Source organism: Leucopleurus acutus, assembly GCF_964270905.1.
Source record: "Leucopleurus acutus genome assembly, chromosome: 14".
Lineage (NCBI taxonomy): Eukaryota > Metazoa > Chordata > Mammalia > Artiodactyla > Delphinidae > Leucopleurus > Leucopleurus acutus.
Genome location: NC_139156.1, coordinates 68769507 through 68787824, shown reverse-complemented (window position 1 = coordinate 68787824; position 18318 = coordinate 68769507).

The following is an 18318-nucleotide window of genomic DNA, read 5'->3' as shown; positions in this document are numbered from 1 at the left end:
CAGAATAGGTAAATCTATATAGACAGAAAGTAGATTAATGGTTGCCTGGGGTTGGAGGATGGGGGGATTGGGAGGTGACAGCTAATGGCATGTGAAGTTTCTTGTTGGAGTGATGAAAACATCCTAAAATTGATTGTGGTGATGGTTGCATGACTCTGAATATACTAAAAGCCTAGGCCTCTATATTTTAGATGGGTGAATTGTGTGTTAGATGAATTATATTTCAATAAATCTGTCAAGAAAAAGTTTAGGCTGACTGGGTTCAAATTCTGGTTCAGTTTGCTTCTCAGCTGTGGGACCTGGGGCAAATTTTCTTAGCATTTCTCTCCTTATTTCCTCATCTGTAAAATGAGGATAAGATGGTACCCGCCTCATGGGGTTTTTATGAAGATTTAATTTAATCCTCACATAGGATATATCAAAATGCTTACAGTGTGCCCTACACATGGAAAAAAGGCAATAAATGTTAGCTACCGTCATATACTTGTTACAGGGGGAGAATTTTCTCTAACAGTGGAGGAGAGTGGGAAAGAATCCATGGATGTTTGTTTTTCTACTATTTAATTCTGGCCTGGGGAAGTGAAAATGTGTCCAAAAGCTTCAGGTAATACTAGTTGTAGTAGATTGAATAGTGGTCTCCAAAAGATATGTCCATGTCCTATCCCCCTACCACCAACCTGTGAATGTGACCTTCTTTGGAAAAATGTGTTTTGCATATGTAATTAAGTTAAGGTTCTTGAGATGAGATCATCTTGGACAATCCTGTTGGGTCCAAAATCTAATGTCAGGTGTCCTTATAAGAGAAAAGCAGAAGGAGATTAGACATACAGAGGGGAAAGCCACGTGAAGATGGAGGCAGAGATTGGAGTTATTCAGCCTTAAATGAAGGAAAGCCTGGAGCCTCCAGAAGCTAGATGAGACAAGGAAAGATTCTCCACTAGAGCCTTCCAAGGAAGTGTGGCCCTGCTGACACCTTGATTTGGGACTTCTGGTCTCCACACTGTGAGAGAATGCATTTCTATTGTTCACTGCCACCAAATTTATGGCAGTGCCAAGAAATTGGTACCCAATGAAAGGTTATACTTCCTAAAACTGCTTTCATGACAGCACTCCCTATAACATTCCCTCTGTTGATTTGTGTATCAAAGATCGATTTTTCATTCGGAAGATCGAGTTCTTCATTACAGACTCACCCTCCTCTTCTCGTCTCCCAAAGGCTCCTTCGGGCCTTTGCTCTCCTGGTTCAGGAGGCTTTTAACCCAGGCACATTAGAGACCGCCTTCACTCTGAGCTCAAGCTCCACTCTGTGCACTTTGCTCCTTCCCTTCTTGCTCCTCTAAAGTACTTGTGTTGGTGCCACCCAATTTCCTAATGTGCTTACATGCCATCTTTCAGTATTTCTGATTATATTTATATATAATAATGTCTCTACAAATAGATTGTGAATGAAAAATATGGCCTGCCTTATCAGTAAACAAAGGACATTGCAGCCATCAAGCCATCAACATTACAGCCTCTCCAGTGGTGAGCCCTGAGAGAACTCAGGATGCCCGCCATCTAGCAGTCAACTGCTGCAGCCACCCGCTGTGCTGCACCTTGAGGGAACTCAGGATGAGAAGGCACGGGATACTGGCCCTGGATAGCTAAGGTGCAATCGCAAGGGAGTGATTTTAAAGAGCCCAGACTCTTGCATCTCCCCTTACATAGTAACGCGCTAAATTCCATAACTTGAGATATCCTGTTTTCTTTAATTAACTGTAATCTTTTGATGTTCTGACCACCTGGTCTTTGTTGCAAAAACTCCTGTATATCCTGGCTCTCCCCCTTGCCTCTTCAGAGTTATCTGAGATGCTGTGTCCGGGGCTTAAGTCCTCAGTTTTGTCTGCCAAATAAAACATAATTCTCAGCTTTTAGGTTGTGCATTTTTTTTTCAGTCTACAGATAAGCTGAGTTCTTGAGTATAAAGCATCTTCTGTTTCTTTAGAATTTGCCACAGTACCTAGCATGGTGTTAAACACATAGTAGATGAGTGAATAAAGTGACTCAAGGCAAATGATATATTCTGAAATGACAGGGAGAATGTATCTTTCTGCTTTCTTTCCTGATCTCTGTTTCTCTCCCTCTCCATTCTCAGGGCTAGATCACTTTCCCAATGGAGGATAAAAGGTATTAGGAGTAAATGCTAGATAGATTCACCTTCTCAAGGACAGGCTCCTAGAACGAATAGATTCTCCCTTTGCCAACTTTTGCTTTATTTGGCTAGCTCGCTTGAATCCTCCAGTAAGGATGACAAAGGATAGCACTTTGCGTTTCTTATTACCTAAGCATTCTTTCTTTGAAGACAGATAAACAGCTTGATAAGAAAGACATGTTGGACAGAACAAATCAATGGTATGAAACTGAGAATTTGTTCAGAATATCATCTTTTATTGCCTCTGAATTCAGGAGCAAGCTATGTGGCACTTTGTACAATAGATGTATCAGAAAGAGTGCTGGACTGGGAGTCAAGAAGCTCAGATTCTAGTGCTGGGCCAGGCACTGTCAGCTGTGACCTTGAGTGAGTCAGCTTTTCTTGCATTTCAGTTTTCCCACTGATAATATGTTAGAGTTGAACTAGGTGATCTCCAAGGCCCTTCTGTATTTGAATATCCTATAGTTTTAGATCCCATTCTTATTCATCTGATTCCTATATGGCTAACTTAGGCTGTATCAGTCAAGATCTAGTCAGGGAACAGAAACCATACTAGGTATTTCAACAGAGGGAGTTTAATACAGGGAGGTGGGCACACAGATGTTGGTGGGTTGAAATAGTAAGCAGAGAACACTTAGGTAATCCAGTGTTGATAACTGAAGGAAGCAGCTACCATGTATGTGGTAACAAAGGAAAGATGTTGGTGTTGCTAGAACCTAGAAGCATGGAGGGGGAGCCCCCAAGTGCTGGGGCTCAGGTGTCTGAGGAAGGCATTCTGTTCTGCTGATGCTGTTACCTTAGGGGCTCAGCAAGCTGGGACTCAGACTTCTGAGGAGGGGCCCTAGCACCTCTGAGGGAGCATGATGAGTCTGTCCTGGAAGTACCAGAAGTAGGTGGAGGATGGTACTAACTACTGTGCTGGGGGAAGTGGGGAAAGGGTCACTGATGGGGTGAGAGTGCTGGGAAGAGCAGACACTTCTCTCTTCTCGTCCATCAGGCTCCCTATAGGAGCTGTGTGAGCAAAACCTCACATGGAACCAGCTGCCAAAGGAGAAGTGTAGTTTTCAGAGTCCCAGCCTCAAAGTCAAAAGGCAGAATGTAGAAAAATTTAGAGCTGAGACAGTAACCTAAAGACCAGTGCATTCATTTCATATTTATATTGTATATTTATTTTATATTTATTCATAGGTGTTCAATATATGTGTGCTGGAAAATGGTGCTCCTGCAATAGCAACTTTGTAGTCTGTCTTTGGGGCAAGAATTCAGGGAGATTTACCTAATTGACAAATCAGTGTTTGCTAAGAAGAGTAAGAGATGTGATGGTGAGAGAGAAAATGTGAGGTGGCAAAGGGAACAATGGGTCTGTTTTCCACGTGATTGATCAATGACAGACCTCTTACAGTAGTATGATTTATGCAGTGTGAGCCTGGCCCAGTTTTGGACTTTATAAATGAGTTTTTATTGTGCAAGTGCTTAACTCTAAAATAAGAGATTCTTGGGACTTCCCTGGCAGTCCAGTGGTCGAGACTCTGCGCTTCTACTGCAAGGGGCGCAGGTTAGATCCCTGGTCAGGGAACTAAGATCCCACATGCCATGTGGCATGGCCAAAAGAAAAGAAAAGAAAAGAGATTCTTACCAAAAGGAAGCCATTCTCTGGCCTGAGGAAGGAGGCTCCAGCAAAGTTTGTGATGTTGGGCACCTGTTGTAGGCAGAATTCTGAACACGTCCCCCAGATTCCTGTCCCTGGTTATTCAATCAAATACGAACCTAGATACTGCTGTGAAGGGATTTTGCAGATGTAATTAAGATTATGATAGGGAAATTATCTTGGTTTATCTAGGTGAGTCCAATTCAATCAAACGAGCTCTTAAAAGTAGAGAAATTTCCCTGCTAGAGTCAGAGAAATGTGGCAGAAGATGAAGGTGGTTGGCGAGATGAGGCAGATGGGGACATCAGAGAGATTCTAAGTGTGAGCAGGACTTGATCCATTGTTGCTGGCTTTGAGTAGGGAGGTAAGGGGCCATGAGTCAAGGAATGTGGGCAGCCTTTAGAACCTGAGAATGACCCCCAGCCGATAGCCAGCGAAGAAACAGAGACGACAGTCCTACAGCTGCAAGGAACTGAATTCAACCAATAATCTGAATGAGCTTGGAAGTGGATTCATCCCTAGGGCCTCAAGAAGGAACACAGCCCTGTAGACACCTGTAGTTTGATATTGTGAAAGCAGAGAATCAGCTGAGCCACCCTGTGCTTGGATTTCTATGAAATAGTAAGTGGGTGTTTTTTTCAGCCACTAAATTTGTGGTAATTTGTTACAGCAAGGAATAGAGAATAAATACAGCACCCAAACAGTGCTCCAGGGAAATCTCTGTTTTTGTTGTTTTTTTCCTGATGGCTCCTGTGACTCTTTCCAATTACCTAATCATTTTTTCCTAAGAGGGGAGTCCATCAACTCCTTACAGAAATGGAATCTGGAAGCTGCAGCTGGTGGCTGTCCTGAGCTCTCTGAATTGCTATGGTGGCCCGACAGAACAGGAACACTTTGGAGACCCTCCCTCCACTGCCCTGTGGATCAGTTCAGAGAGAACCTATCTGCCTTCTCTGTGTATTGTCAATAATAATCAACAGACAGTCAGCCTGTCACAACAAAGGAATTATAAAGATTGGGATGGATAACTGATATAAATGTTGAAGTCAGAGTTGGGTTGATTCAGAGAATTTAAATTCTTTTTTCCCTTAATCATGTTAAGTTTCCATGTCTCAGGGGAAGCCTCAGTTTTATTGGCCATCAAGATGGAGAGGTAATATGATCAAATTGCAGATGTAATTGTTAAGCTAAATTAAACTGTCAGGAGCTCAAATGAGGCTTCTCTGTTGATAAGAGCTCAGTTCACTCAAAAAGCAGAATATGGCTTGTGATCCTGTCCAGATAATGGTCATAGCCCCTGTGGAAGAAGAATTAGCTTTCACTATGTTTTTAAAAAAACTTCTTTGGAAGAGCGGCTGGGTGGCTGGCTGGATTTCTTTCTTTCTTTTTTTTTTTTTTTGCGGTACGCAGGCCTCTCACTGTTGTGGCCTCTCCCGTTGCGGAGCACCGGCTCCGGACGCGCAGGCTCAGCGGCCAGGGCTCACGGCCCCAGCCGCTCCGCGGCATGTGGGATCTGCCCGGACCGGGGCACGAACCCGTGTCCCCTGCATCGGCAGGCGGACTCTCAACCACTGCGTCACCAGGGAAGCCCCCTGGATCTCTTTTGACTCATGGTTCACAGGGAAACTATGATAACAGAGTGTTGCTGGTCTTGAACAACTGCTGTTTCATGAAGTGACTTCAGAGATCAGGACACCAAGGGGTTAGATGAGCTGTCAGGAATTTCATACCACAGAAATGGAAAGCTCTTACTGTTTTCTTTATTTCTTATTGCTAAATTCCATTACACATTGGTTACAACTCTCGGGGCACAGCATTTTAAGGTTTTATTGTGCTCTCCTAGCTGTTAGCTAGCTGATCTTTGGCCCCAAGCCTTCTTGTTCCTCATAAGTTAGTGTTTGCCTAGGAGAGGTTCTGTAACTGTCCAATGCAACTGTTTTTTTGGCTGCATGGCTTGCGGGATCCTAGTTCTGCTACCGGGGATTGAACCTGTGCCCCCTGCGGTGGAAGTGCCGAGGGGCTGAGTCCTAACCATTGGGCCACCAGGGAATTCCTCCAGTGCAGCTCTTAAAGTTATTTTACTTTACTTTTTTGGGATATTTTTATGTACAGCAGTGCATATCACCTGTTTCTCCCATAGACCATATTTGAATTTATGGCACTGTGCCAAAGGAAATGTTGCTTCATCTCCTTGCCTGTTAGTAAGAACTCCTCATTTCTATAATGCTGTTACCCTTTCAAAGTGTGCTTCATGTATTTTCGTTGTATGAGATGGTTCTATAATGTGACATTCCCTGTAAGGTGCTTAAGGTGGGTTCAGGCTCCATTTTGAAAGGGGTGCTGCTTATTTGGTCATCCTTCTCTGGGCTCAGACACTTGACTTTGTGCAAGCTGGGATCTCTCAGGTCCAGTACCTCTCTTTAAAAATACACGAGGGGTAATCCAAAAATTGGCAGAAGACCTAAATAGACATTTCTCCAAAGAAGACATACAGATTGCCAACAAATACATGAAAGAACATCACTGCTCGTTAGAGAAATGCCAATCAAAACTACAATGAGGTATCACCTCACACCAATCAGAATGGCCATCATCAAAAAATCTACAAACAATAAATGCTGGAGAGCGTGTGGAGAAAAGGGAACCCTCCTGCACTCTTGGTGGGAATGTAAACTGATACAGCCACTATGGAGAACAGTATGGAGGTTCCTTAAAAAGCTAAAAATAGAACTACCATACAACCCAGAAATCCCACTACTGGGCATATACCCTGAGAAAACCATAATGCAGAAAGAGTCAAGAATCACAATGTTCATTGCAGCTCTGTTTACAATAGCCAGGACGTGGAAGCAACCTAAGTGTCCACCTACAGATGAATGGATAAAGAAGATGTGGCACATATATACATACAATAAAATATTACTCAGCCATAAAAAAAAATGAAATTGAGTTATTTATAGTGAGGTGGATGGACCTAGAGTCTGTCATATAGAGTGAAGTAAGTCAGAAAGAGAAAAACAAATACCCTGTGCTAACACATATATATGGAATCTAAAAAAAAAAAAAGGTTCTTAAGAACCTAGGGGCAGGACAGGAATAAAGACGCAGATGTAGAGAATGGACTTGAGGACACGGGGAGGGGGAATGGTAAGCTGGGATGAAGTGAGAGAGTGGCATGGACTTAGACACTATACTATAAGTATACTTATACTACCAAATGTAAACTAGATGGCTAGTGGGAAGCAGCCGCATAGCACAGGGAGATCAGCTCGGTGCTTTGTGACCACCTAGAGGGGTGGGATAGGGAGGGTGGGAGGGAGACGCAAGAGGGAGGAGATATGGGGATATATGTATACGAATAGCTGATTCACTTTGTTATAAAGCAGAAACTAACACACCATTGTAAAGCAATTATACTCCAATAAAGATGTTAAAGAAAATACACAAGGGGTTCTTTCAGATTGGAACTTTATACAAAAGCTAAAAGAGTTTGTTGAGAATGACTTTATGGAGCAAACTGATATTTAAAAAAAATAAGCTGTAATCCATATGGGAGCTAAGAAATTCTTATCCCTTAAGGTCAGATGAAGTTTGGTTCAAAACTATCTATCCTCCTTCCAATTCCTAGTGTCTTTTTTCGTCACAGGCACCTTTGGGTCTGGCTTTCTGACCCCGCAGAACTCCTGTTCTCTTCTTTGGGTCTGATGCTAGTCTTTTTCCTCTGACCTTGATGTGGCATTCAGATGATTTCCTCACCTTACACACACACACACACACACACACATACGTCACCTACACAATCCACTCATCTAAGGTCTTTGCATGTGGCGGCCTTTACTGAAGGTTTGCGGAGATGAGAAGAGGGTTTGATTGACAACAATGAAAACAACGTCAAACTGTGAATTAGACATTTAGTTCTTGGAAGGCATTTAGTCCTCTAGCATCTTTGGCATGTTATTCAGCCATCCTTTTCTATCTTGCTTGCCCACCTTTTTATTTTCTTCTCTTTGTACTAGTTCCTGTTTACTTCTAATGCAGAACAGCTTATTGGTCACGCTTGTTTCTTTGTCTCCTTGGCTTATCTCAGTGGTATTGGCATTTGGGGCTGGATATAGTACTCCCCCTTATCCTCAGGGAATTTGAAGATAATTGAATTATCCTTGGATGAAACATCCAAGACCTCAGTGGATGCCTGAAACTATGGATAATACTGAACGCTATACATATGTTTTTTCCTATATATACCTCCTGTGATAAAGTTTAATTTATGTTAGGATGGTTAAGAGATTCACAGCAAGAACATAATGAAGTAGAACAATTATAAAAATATACTATGATAAAAGTTATGTGACTATGATCTTTCTCTCTCTCTCTTATAATATCTTATTGTACAAATTTAATGCATTTTCCATCTTAACTAAGCACTTACCATACACTGTGGCTGTAACTTTTCTAGTTTGAGGTGCTATAGCAAAGCTAGCAAGAATTTCTTTCCTCTTCACAATTTCATGGGTAGAAGATTTGTTCTTACTGTAGATTGTAGCAACCTCTGCATATAATTTTTTTCCTTTCCTTATTAAGTAGAGAGCTTTCACCTTTTCACTTAAAAGAAGCACTTTACAGCTTCTCTTTGGCATATCCAAATTGCCACCATTTACTACTCTTGTGCTTTGGGGCCATCGTTAAGTTACTTAAACACAAGTGCTGCAATATGGAGACAGTGGATCTGAAAACCCAGAGGGCTACTAAGTGAATAATGGGCAACATGTGTTGGACAAAGGGATGATTCATGTCTGAGGCAGCACGAAGGATGACTCAAGATTTCATCACGCTACTCAGAAAGAACAGCGAGAAATTAAAAACTTATGAATTATTTATTTCTGGAGTTCTCTACTTAATATTTCTGAACCACAGTTGACTGCAGGTAATTGAAATGTGAAAAGTAAAACTGTGGATGAGGAGGAGCTACTGTTACAGGGGTCGTTCTATGCATTGTAAGTCACACAATGAACATGATCTCCATGAGAACCTGCATAATCATAGTCTAAAGACTGAATAACTTCTTTGGTAGCCAGCCTCCAAGATGGCCCCAGAGACCCCTGCCTCCTGGAATTCACACCCTGTGTAGTCCCCTCACCCGATGTACCAGGTCTGTGTGGACAATAACGTATGGCAGAAGTGATAGTATTCTGTGATGGTGGCTAAGCAGACTAAGACATATACCCTTTTCAAAAAGAGGTGATTAAAAAAGCACTACAGCTTCTGTCTTAGGCACTCTCTTTCAGGGCCCAAACTGGGGGTGATCCATGAGTGCCTCCTTCAGTTCTCACCTAGCCTCGTCTCTTGCCTCACTCTAGTCCCTGACCCCCTCTCCTTCTCGCTCAGATCTCTGGGTTGTGGGGGAAGTTGGTTGCCATGTTGTGAACAGGACCGTGAGTAGGACTGTGTGGCTGGGAACGAAGGCCTCAGGTCAATAGCCAATGATGAACTGAGGCCTGGCAAAACTATGAGAGTGAGCTTGGAAGTGGATTCTTCAGCTCCAGTTGGGCCTAGAGATGACTGAACCACCTCTGACAGTTTAACCACAATCTTGTGAAACTCCTTGAGCCAGAACCACTCAGCTAAGCTGCTTTCAGATTCCTGGCAAAGCAGTTTAACAATTCAGCTCTCCTTAGCCCTTCTCAACTCGCCATGGGATCCATCTTTGTACATGAAATGGCTTTGACTACTCACCCCTCCTTTCTTTTTTTTACCAGGATACCCTGTCCTTGAAGGCCAGTGTGATTTTAAATAATAGCTTTCCTCCTTTATCCTGATTTAATAGGAATTTGTTTGTGACCACCCCAAATGTAGAGAGGCAAAGCACCTGTTACCTAAGTTTTCACATTTGTTCTGTGAATGAAACATCAAATCTCGCACGGTCCCTTCCGACACAATAGGCAGGTGTGATGGTTAATTTTATGCCTAAACTTGACTGGGTCACAGGGATGCCCAGATAGCTGGTAAAACATTATTTCTGGGTGTGTCAGTGAGGGTGAGATTAGTCTTTAAATTGGTGGACTGAATAGAAAATATGTCCTCACCAATGTGGGTGGGCATCATCCAATCCACTGAGGGCCTAAATAGAACAAAAAGGCAGAGAGAGGGGGAATTTGTTTTCTCTGCTTGAGCTGGGACATCCGTCACCTGCTCTCGATATCGGCTCTCCTGGTTCTGAGGCCTTCACACTTGAACTGGGACTTAGACTGTTAGCTGTCATGGTTCTTGAATTTGGAATGGAACTACACTACTTGCTTTCCTGGGCCTCTGGCTTGCAAAAGGCAGGTCATGGTACTTCTCAGCCTCCACAGTTACATGAGCCAACCACTCATAATAATAACTCTCTTCCCGTGTATCTCTATATATCCTACTGGTTCTCTTCTCTGGAGAACCTGACTAATACAGCGGGCTTGTGAGGAGGTTGATGGCGACGTGTGTGCTATGGTATTTGATGAGGTGTGGCACCAGCACTCCTGTAGCAGCAGCATGGGGAGAGCTTGGGATGAGCAGACCAGGCCCTGATTTCAATCCTGACTGCTTTCAGCTAGCTTTGTGACTTTGATCGAGTTCTGCTACCTTTCTGCCTCATTTCTCATCTGTAGTAGAGAAATGAGATTATTACCAGGATAGACTGAGATAATAAATGGGATAATGCATTGAAAGGTACAAAGGGTAATACAAATGCTGCATAGTATTAATCAGGGTTCTGGTTATTATGACTGTGTTAAATAATCCATCACATGATAGATAGTTTTAAGTGGGAAGAAGGGATCTTCCTCCCCAACACAAGTAGATTTGCTTTACAAAGTAGAAATGATTCATCCTCATCAGGTTAGGTGATGATGGATGTGCCCATTGATTCATTCAACAAGTATTTACTTGTGCCTCCTGTGTACTAGGCACTGTTTTAGGCTCTTGGGACACCTAAGTAAAACACAATGGATAAAGACCGCTGCCCTCACGGAACCATTCCTGATGGGTGACAGGCAGGGTTGTAGCCTCTCTTGCCCAAGATGGCTGTGGTGGGAGCTCAGGAAGAATGCCTGAAAACTGCAGTCAGCAGTCCGAGGTCTGTCCTCTGAATTCAAATAGGCACTGTAGTAGAAGAGAATGCTGCGGTGGAAAGCCAAGGGATTCAGGACAAACGAGAGACAATGAGTGAGGGGTCCAAGGGTACCTAAGGAAGGCAAGATCCAGAGGATTTTCTGAGCCTACTGTAGTTTCTGTGATTACGGTAGGATTTTGGGCAAATCAAGGACCCTAGAGGAGGAGAGGGTCCTGGTAAAGGAAAGAAAGGAGGAATGAATGGTCAAAGCCCCTTGATGTACAAAGGTGGGCCTGATAGTGAGTTAAGGGGTAGGGCTAGTAAAAGCAGAATTGCTCTGAATCAGAGGATAAGAAGAAACAGGAGGTTTTTTTTTTTGAGGGGGTGCAGATCAACTTAGCTGGAGTGGGCGGATCCCCAAGGGGAGACAGATATGAGGCTGAATGGTGGGCTTGGGCCACAATGTAGAGAGTCTTTTACCTGGCTAAGGATTTGGAATGTAATTCTTTATGCTACTGCATATAGTATTATATGATTAAAGATGATTTTAGAGTAGAGGAATGATATAATCTGAGAAGATCCCTCTGGCAGCAGGCTGTTGAATTGACTGGAGAGGGAAGGGGTACAAGAGGTTATATCAGAAGGAAAGGAGTTGACAATCCCCTCTCTCTTCAGAGCAACATGGGTTTCCCATCCTATAATGTGAAGCAGTCCTCAATCCTGGTTGCACTTGAGACTCCCCTGGAAAATGCTTAAAAATTTACTGATTCTTAGGATCCACCCCAGACTCAATCAGAATCTCTGAGCTCATTTTCTGGACATCAGTCTTTATTTTAAACACCTCTAAGTGATTTGCTGTGTAGGAAGGGTTCCAATGCTATATGGAAATGGAAAAAGTGAGCCAAATTCTCATGTTTATTGCCATCTCTTCGTAAACATTTAAAAGGGAAAAATATCATTACCTGCAGTCTTGACAAGTAAGATTTAATCCTTAAATTGTAGTGGATCCTCTCAGAATTGAAGAATATGGTTGATAGAAGCATAAGGTGGCATTTGGTGCTGGTCATTCAGTTCATGAGGGTGTAGACTGGAGCATGTGGTCAAGTGTGAAAGCTTGGCAGCTGGATCTTTCTGCTTGGTCCGTTTCCCAGCCAGGTTAAACCCTTGTTCAAACTTACTAGCTGTGTTTCTGATTATAAATTGCTTAATCTCACTTTGCCTCATTATATTCCTGGCATTATATTCCATTAATTAATTCAATATATTCATTATATTCAATTAATGTTAGTTCTTATTGTTAGTGATCCTGAAGAACTTCAGCACAAACCCAAATATTAAGATGCTGTTTTAGATATGCTCCTTTGGGTCACTTCTGATTAGCTTTCTCGTTAGTTAGGCTCATGATAGATGATGGGTGACCAGCAAAGATCCAACTGATTCATAAGATAGTCCCAAATCTTGTCTGTAGATTTTCCTGGAGGTCTCAGTTTTCATCAGAACTTTGGAGATCATCTCAGTACATCAGAAGGATGCCAATGCACAAAAGGAAAAATGTTCTGTAATATAATAAAAGCCATCTTCAGATGGTTCCAAAGTCTCAGATCTGTAAGATATAAACATTTCTTAGAGAGTCATAGATGACTATCAGGGTGAATTGCTGGGCAGATTTTCAAAAATACTCTTTGAAATCAACTATACTTCAATTAAAAAAATAGAATTAGTATGGAAATTGATCTTTGCCAAAAATTTTCAAAAAAAAGGTGACTCTTTGATGTCTTGTAATCTGAGTTAAAGGGATTGAATTCCATTGGCCATTCTTCTCTTGCTTAGCCCACAGGGGCATCCAAGGATCTTTCAGAGTGTAGCAATGGGTGTCCCATAGCTTAGCAGCACAGCTGTCTTATCTGTACCCCACCAGCTTCCAGCTGGGCTTTAGGTAAGCTCTTTATTCTGCTAAGCACATGGTGCTTTGATGAGAGAAGGGACTACCATCATCGGTACTCACTTCTCAGCAAATAGTTTTTGCTGTTTTGACCTGTTGAACTTGGGGTTCTATGCCTTGGTACTGGATTACCTCCTTTGAAGCCTTTGATTTGATTGGTTGGCTTATCTTCAGGATATGACTAGATTTGTTCTCTTTCACCCTAGTGTCTCATAAAATTCGAAGGTTCTTTTCTGGTTCCCAAGAAGGAGATGCAAATCTCAATGCAGGTTAAAATAGACTGGATTTGGAGTAACGTCCTGGGACAACCCTGGGAGCGTGAGGTAGAGAATTTCCTTCTCTTGAGTGGCTAGACTGTGAGCCTCTGGAAGGCAGAGGCTGTAATTTACAGGCCATGTATCTCCCTCAGTGCCTGGTATGGCTGCTTGCATTTGGCAAATGCTCAATAGGTACGTATTGCCTCAAAAAACTGTGTTTGGTCTGGATTATGACCTGCTGCCAGGTGCATCAGAGAAGACCAGTGGCTATTTCTCAGAACCCCTGCTTCTGAGCCAGAGGTAGGAATCTTTGAGGGATGAGCCAGTCATCAAATAGGAAGCTCAATCTAAACCCCTGTTCAAAGGCTTCCATGTTAGGTAAGAATAGTAGAAGAGGGCCAAATAAGAGACATGATCTTCTAATTAGTGCTTTTATTCCAGAAAGACCCAAAAGTTGTCACCCTGCCTGCCTCCTGCAGTCAGACCAGACTATATTTTTGACAGCTGGGATATGTAAAGAGTGATTGCACCTGTTTACATTGGGGACTACTTTGCCTTAATTTATGAGTTTGCCTGTGTAGTAAATCATGAAAGGTTTTTGCTTGCTTTTCAATGAAAACATCTGACTTCCTTCCAGATGGAAGCACATAATGAGTAGACACATTGCTCTCCCCCAAACTCAGCTGAGCCACTTAAATTTGCCTTCCTTTTCTCTCTTCCCCTCTCTGACTCCTCTCCTTTCCGTTTTCTGGTTTCTAAAGTAGTTCACCGAAGTTTAATTGCTCAGTGCTTTGCTAAGTGTTTGAATTCTCTTGGGGGCACTTACGTGTTTCCTAATGCAGAACCGAATCTGGATGAGTTTCAAGCAAGTGGATGATGCGGCTTGGCAGGAAATAAGGAAAGCCTTTTTACTCTTTGAAGGTGCCAGGGTAGCATCACCGTCAGATCAGCAAACTTGAATAATTCCAGAGCACTGGGGCGTGGATAATGTCTTGCCTATGATGTGGGTAATATTGCAGAATCAGTGATAATTAATAAAGAGCTTTGAATTTCTAAACAACTTAAAGATCACTCTCGGGCGCTCATTAGAAAAAAGCTGAAGATTTGTGGAAGTTACCATAGAAATGTGGGGATAATGGAATGTGAGACAATGATTCTCATTTTATTTGAGATGGTGATATTGTTACTATTACCACCACCTCCACCACTACCACTACCTGCTCAAACTTACTGGTACTTCCTGTGTTCCAGGCACTGCACTAACGGCTTTATATGCATTCTCTCGCTTTATGTTAATTAGCTTACATCAATTGTATGAAGTAGATACCACTATTATTCTTACTCTACACTTGAAGGAGCAGATGCTTAGAGAGATTAAATAATTTGCCTTAGGATCTCTAGCCATGAAGTGCTGGAGCTGAGACTTAAACCCATGTATGAGCTCAAAGCTCATATTCTTAACTAATATACTATATATGAACATAGTCACTGTAAATATGGACATTCATTCAGTACTGTAAAATTATATTGATTAGACTAGATCATTTTCTTTAGTATTATGTCTGTATGTGGTGTGCGTGTGTATGTGTGTTTTTGCCACAGTGTGCTGATGACAAAGTAAGTTATAGAAATGGGCAAAGCTATTAACCTGATCTTGGAAAGGCAAGATCCATCAGTGGAGATTAAGGATGCCTCTCCCCACTATCCTGTGAATGGAGTGTAAAAGTGATGTCTCTGAATCAGAAAAATCAAGTCTGAAGGGGAGAAGGTTAGAGGGCTGAAGACATTAGATTCAAGGAAAGTGGTTCTGGCATTTGTCCTTGATTGTAGCAAGATGTTTAGTTAGACTGTGGTAATGTAGTAAGAGACAAGATGGTCTCACTGTGTGCAGGCAGAAACTAGAAGGCCAGAAGTGCAGGCAAGGTGCCTGTGAACACTCCCAGCCAAACTAGAGACAAGGATAATTATTCATGATGGTGCCCCTCTGAGCAGTTTTTTTTAAAACCTACATTAATTATATTCCTTTTGTATTATGTATACTATTTATTTTCACTTACTTTTTCTATCTTCCTTCAAGAAAAATTATTTTTGAAAATGCCAATTTTTATTAGTTCCAGTGAGAAAGAAAGTTTGGGCCAAAGAAGAACCCAGCTGAGGGGGCGTGAACCCTTGGGGGGTGGAGTGGTAGTATCAGGATAAAAATGAGGGTAATGCAAGGAGAAGGAGAAATTTTAGGCAGAAGGGGGCAGCAGTTGCTCATGTAGCTTCTCTTTTTCTGCCACTGAATTTCCTCTCTAGAAGTCTGCTTTGTTCAGCCTTTGTAGGATTTTTGTTTGATTTCTTTCAGGCATGAATCTTTAATGGAATCAAAATATAGAAATTTTAAGGTTAAATGGATCACCTTGTCCAATAAAGGACAAAGAAAACAAAGATAACTGAACTTGCTAAATAAGTGGAATTTATAGAAAAACTTTAACATGAATCTTGTATATAATAAATTATATTTCTGTAAATCTATGATTTTAAATTGTATTGGCTCGTTTTTGAGATCTGCTATCACAAGTAATTTGCTACCAGTAATAAAGGAAATGAGTTTGCAAAGACCTTATTCATTTTTTAAAGTATAAATTAGAGTGGAATTAATGTTGTATCAGTCAGGATAGGAGAGGCTTTGTGCAGTAACAAACAACCCCAAAGTCTCGGTTGCTGAAAACAACGAAGTTTCATCTTGTTCTTGTTGTATGTCTATTGTGGGTAATCTGGGGACTTTGCTCCAGATTATTCACATTCAGGGACGAAAATTGATGAAACCTTATCACATGGAACGTTCCTAGTCACTATGGCAGGCAGAAGGAAGTAGGCAAATCACTCATTGTCCCTTGAAGTTTGGAGGAGACACATATTATTTCTGTTCACATTTTATTGCCCCCCAAAAGACATTTAGACTTGCCTAACTAGAAGAAATAGGGGAAGTGTGAGCCCACCATGTGCTTAGAAGGAGAAGAATTAGAATATTGGGGAATAGCCCTATCATTACCAAAGAGGTGGATCCCTTTACTACCATGAATTGCCCTCCCTTGCATTCTGTAAGGGTCATGAGAGTGGGGAAGTGAGGCTCACAGGTAGGAATTGTGCCTAACCCACAGGCCATCTACACAGCCTGTGGTGTAGGTACAGCCCACTGTGGTGTCTGTGTGTGAACGTCACCCTTTGTGTCGCCCTGGGGACTGAGGCTGTGAACTCTTACCTCACATAAGGCGGAGAGATTCAGTTGTTCTCTCCAGCTGCTGCAGTTTAGAAGATATGACTTTTTCAGTGAGGACAGGGGGACCTCCAGACACAGAGTTTCTGAGATCCCTTCCATAACTGATATAGGCTTCTAGCAGCAATATTCTAAACGGTTTTCCCAGTCTCATCTCCACCAACTAAAACCTGGTGCTCGAGTATCTTACCTTGCAATAAACGTTCTATTTCTACTCTCTCCTAATTGTTAACATTTATTTAGCACTTACTGTGTGCCACTCACTGTTCTAAGCATTTGATATGTATTACTCACTTAATTCTCGTAACAACTCAGGGAGGTGGGTTCTGTTATTACCCTCATTTTACAACTGAGGCACAGAGAGGTTAAGGAACTTGCTGGAAAGTAGGGGAGCTGGGATTCAACCCCAGGCTGTCTGGCCTCAGGGCCCATTGTATGGCCTCTTAGTTACTAGCACAGTATAATATTTGAGAAAATGAGCTTCATTTGAATGTGGGTATGAACAATGAAATGCTCAATGATGCCAATAACAGCTCACAGAGATTCTTAGGGATTAAAATCCTCACAACCTTTCATTCTGTATTTAAATCAATAGGACAGAATGAAGGCAGATGTACCAATGGCCCAGCAGGCCCCTTCATCTTTTCGCAGCTAAGGCAGAGCAGATTTACACGATTGAGTGTTAATAGAGCCTCTGTCATGACCCGCAGAAAAACTGAAGAAGTATCTGTGTTTTAAAGAAACACAGGTTTCTATAGACCTAAACTCATTACAATGTACACACAGGGTGAAGCTTGTAGAATCCCTGTAGGAAATCATTGTTGCAAAAATAAACTTAAAAGATCTTTCAAGCAAAAGGAGGCTGTCTAGGAATCAGTGCTAAAGTCATGAGAACTTATCCAATCATGTGCTGGTAAATATTTAACAGTTGGTTCTCTGGAAAAAAATCTGTTTGCAGTGGTTGCCAGTTTCTGTGGTATAAATACTCCCACCATTTCAATTTCAAGTTACCTTTTGGTATCACTGAATGCAGAGCTGGAAAGCGTGGCTAAGACTTGGCTCTCAGGAGCCATGTGAGCTGGCTTTAGCACACCGGTGACATCAGAGGGGAGGAAGAAGACAGCCCATAGCTCAGATTTATAAAAAATATGCATCAAATTTGAAGCAGCTTAACTGAAATGAATTTACCATTTTATGAGCTGCAAATGGGAAGCAAGCATGTGAATTATTTCTCTTCTAATATCTGTGAAACAACTTTTTTCAGAGATATCTTGGTAATTCCTTTTTTTGCGGCTCTTTGGAGTTGTTCTCTGGAGAATTTCCTGAAACTGCCAGGAAGCTGCTACCTTCAAAAACTTCAACTCTGAAAGAGAGAGAAAGACTAGGATGGTGACTCTGGGAGACTGGAGTGCTGAGTGCTGCCCGTGGCCATGCCAGAGAGTAGCTGGTGATTCATCTTGAAGTGAGGACATGACTTTAGATCCTTCTGGTGCTGACAGTTTATGGTTTTAAGTCCAGTTAAAGGGGATGGTGAGAAGGAGACGAGCATAAGGTAGATAATGGAAAGAAGGCAGAAAATGGAGAAACAAGAAGAAAAAGACTGAGTGGGGTTGCTGGGAGAGAGAAGTGGATTTGAGAGAAAGATTGAAAAATTAACATTTATTGAGAACCTACTATGTGCCAATGATGATGAGATTGTGAGTGATTATGAGATTATGATTATGTGATTCTGAAAAGCACTTTATTTAATTATGCTATCTAATTTAACTTCCATACCGATTTTATGAGACAGTGGTTATGTTCAGTATTTGACAGATGAGGAAAATGAGCCCAGAGTTCAATTATTCACCCAAAGTAACCCTTCTAGTGAGTGGCTGAGCTGGAGGTGCAAACAAGGTCTGAGAAGCTATAAATCCTGTGCGCTTTGCACAGGG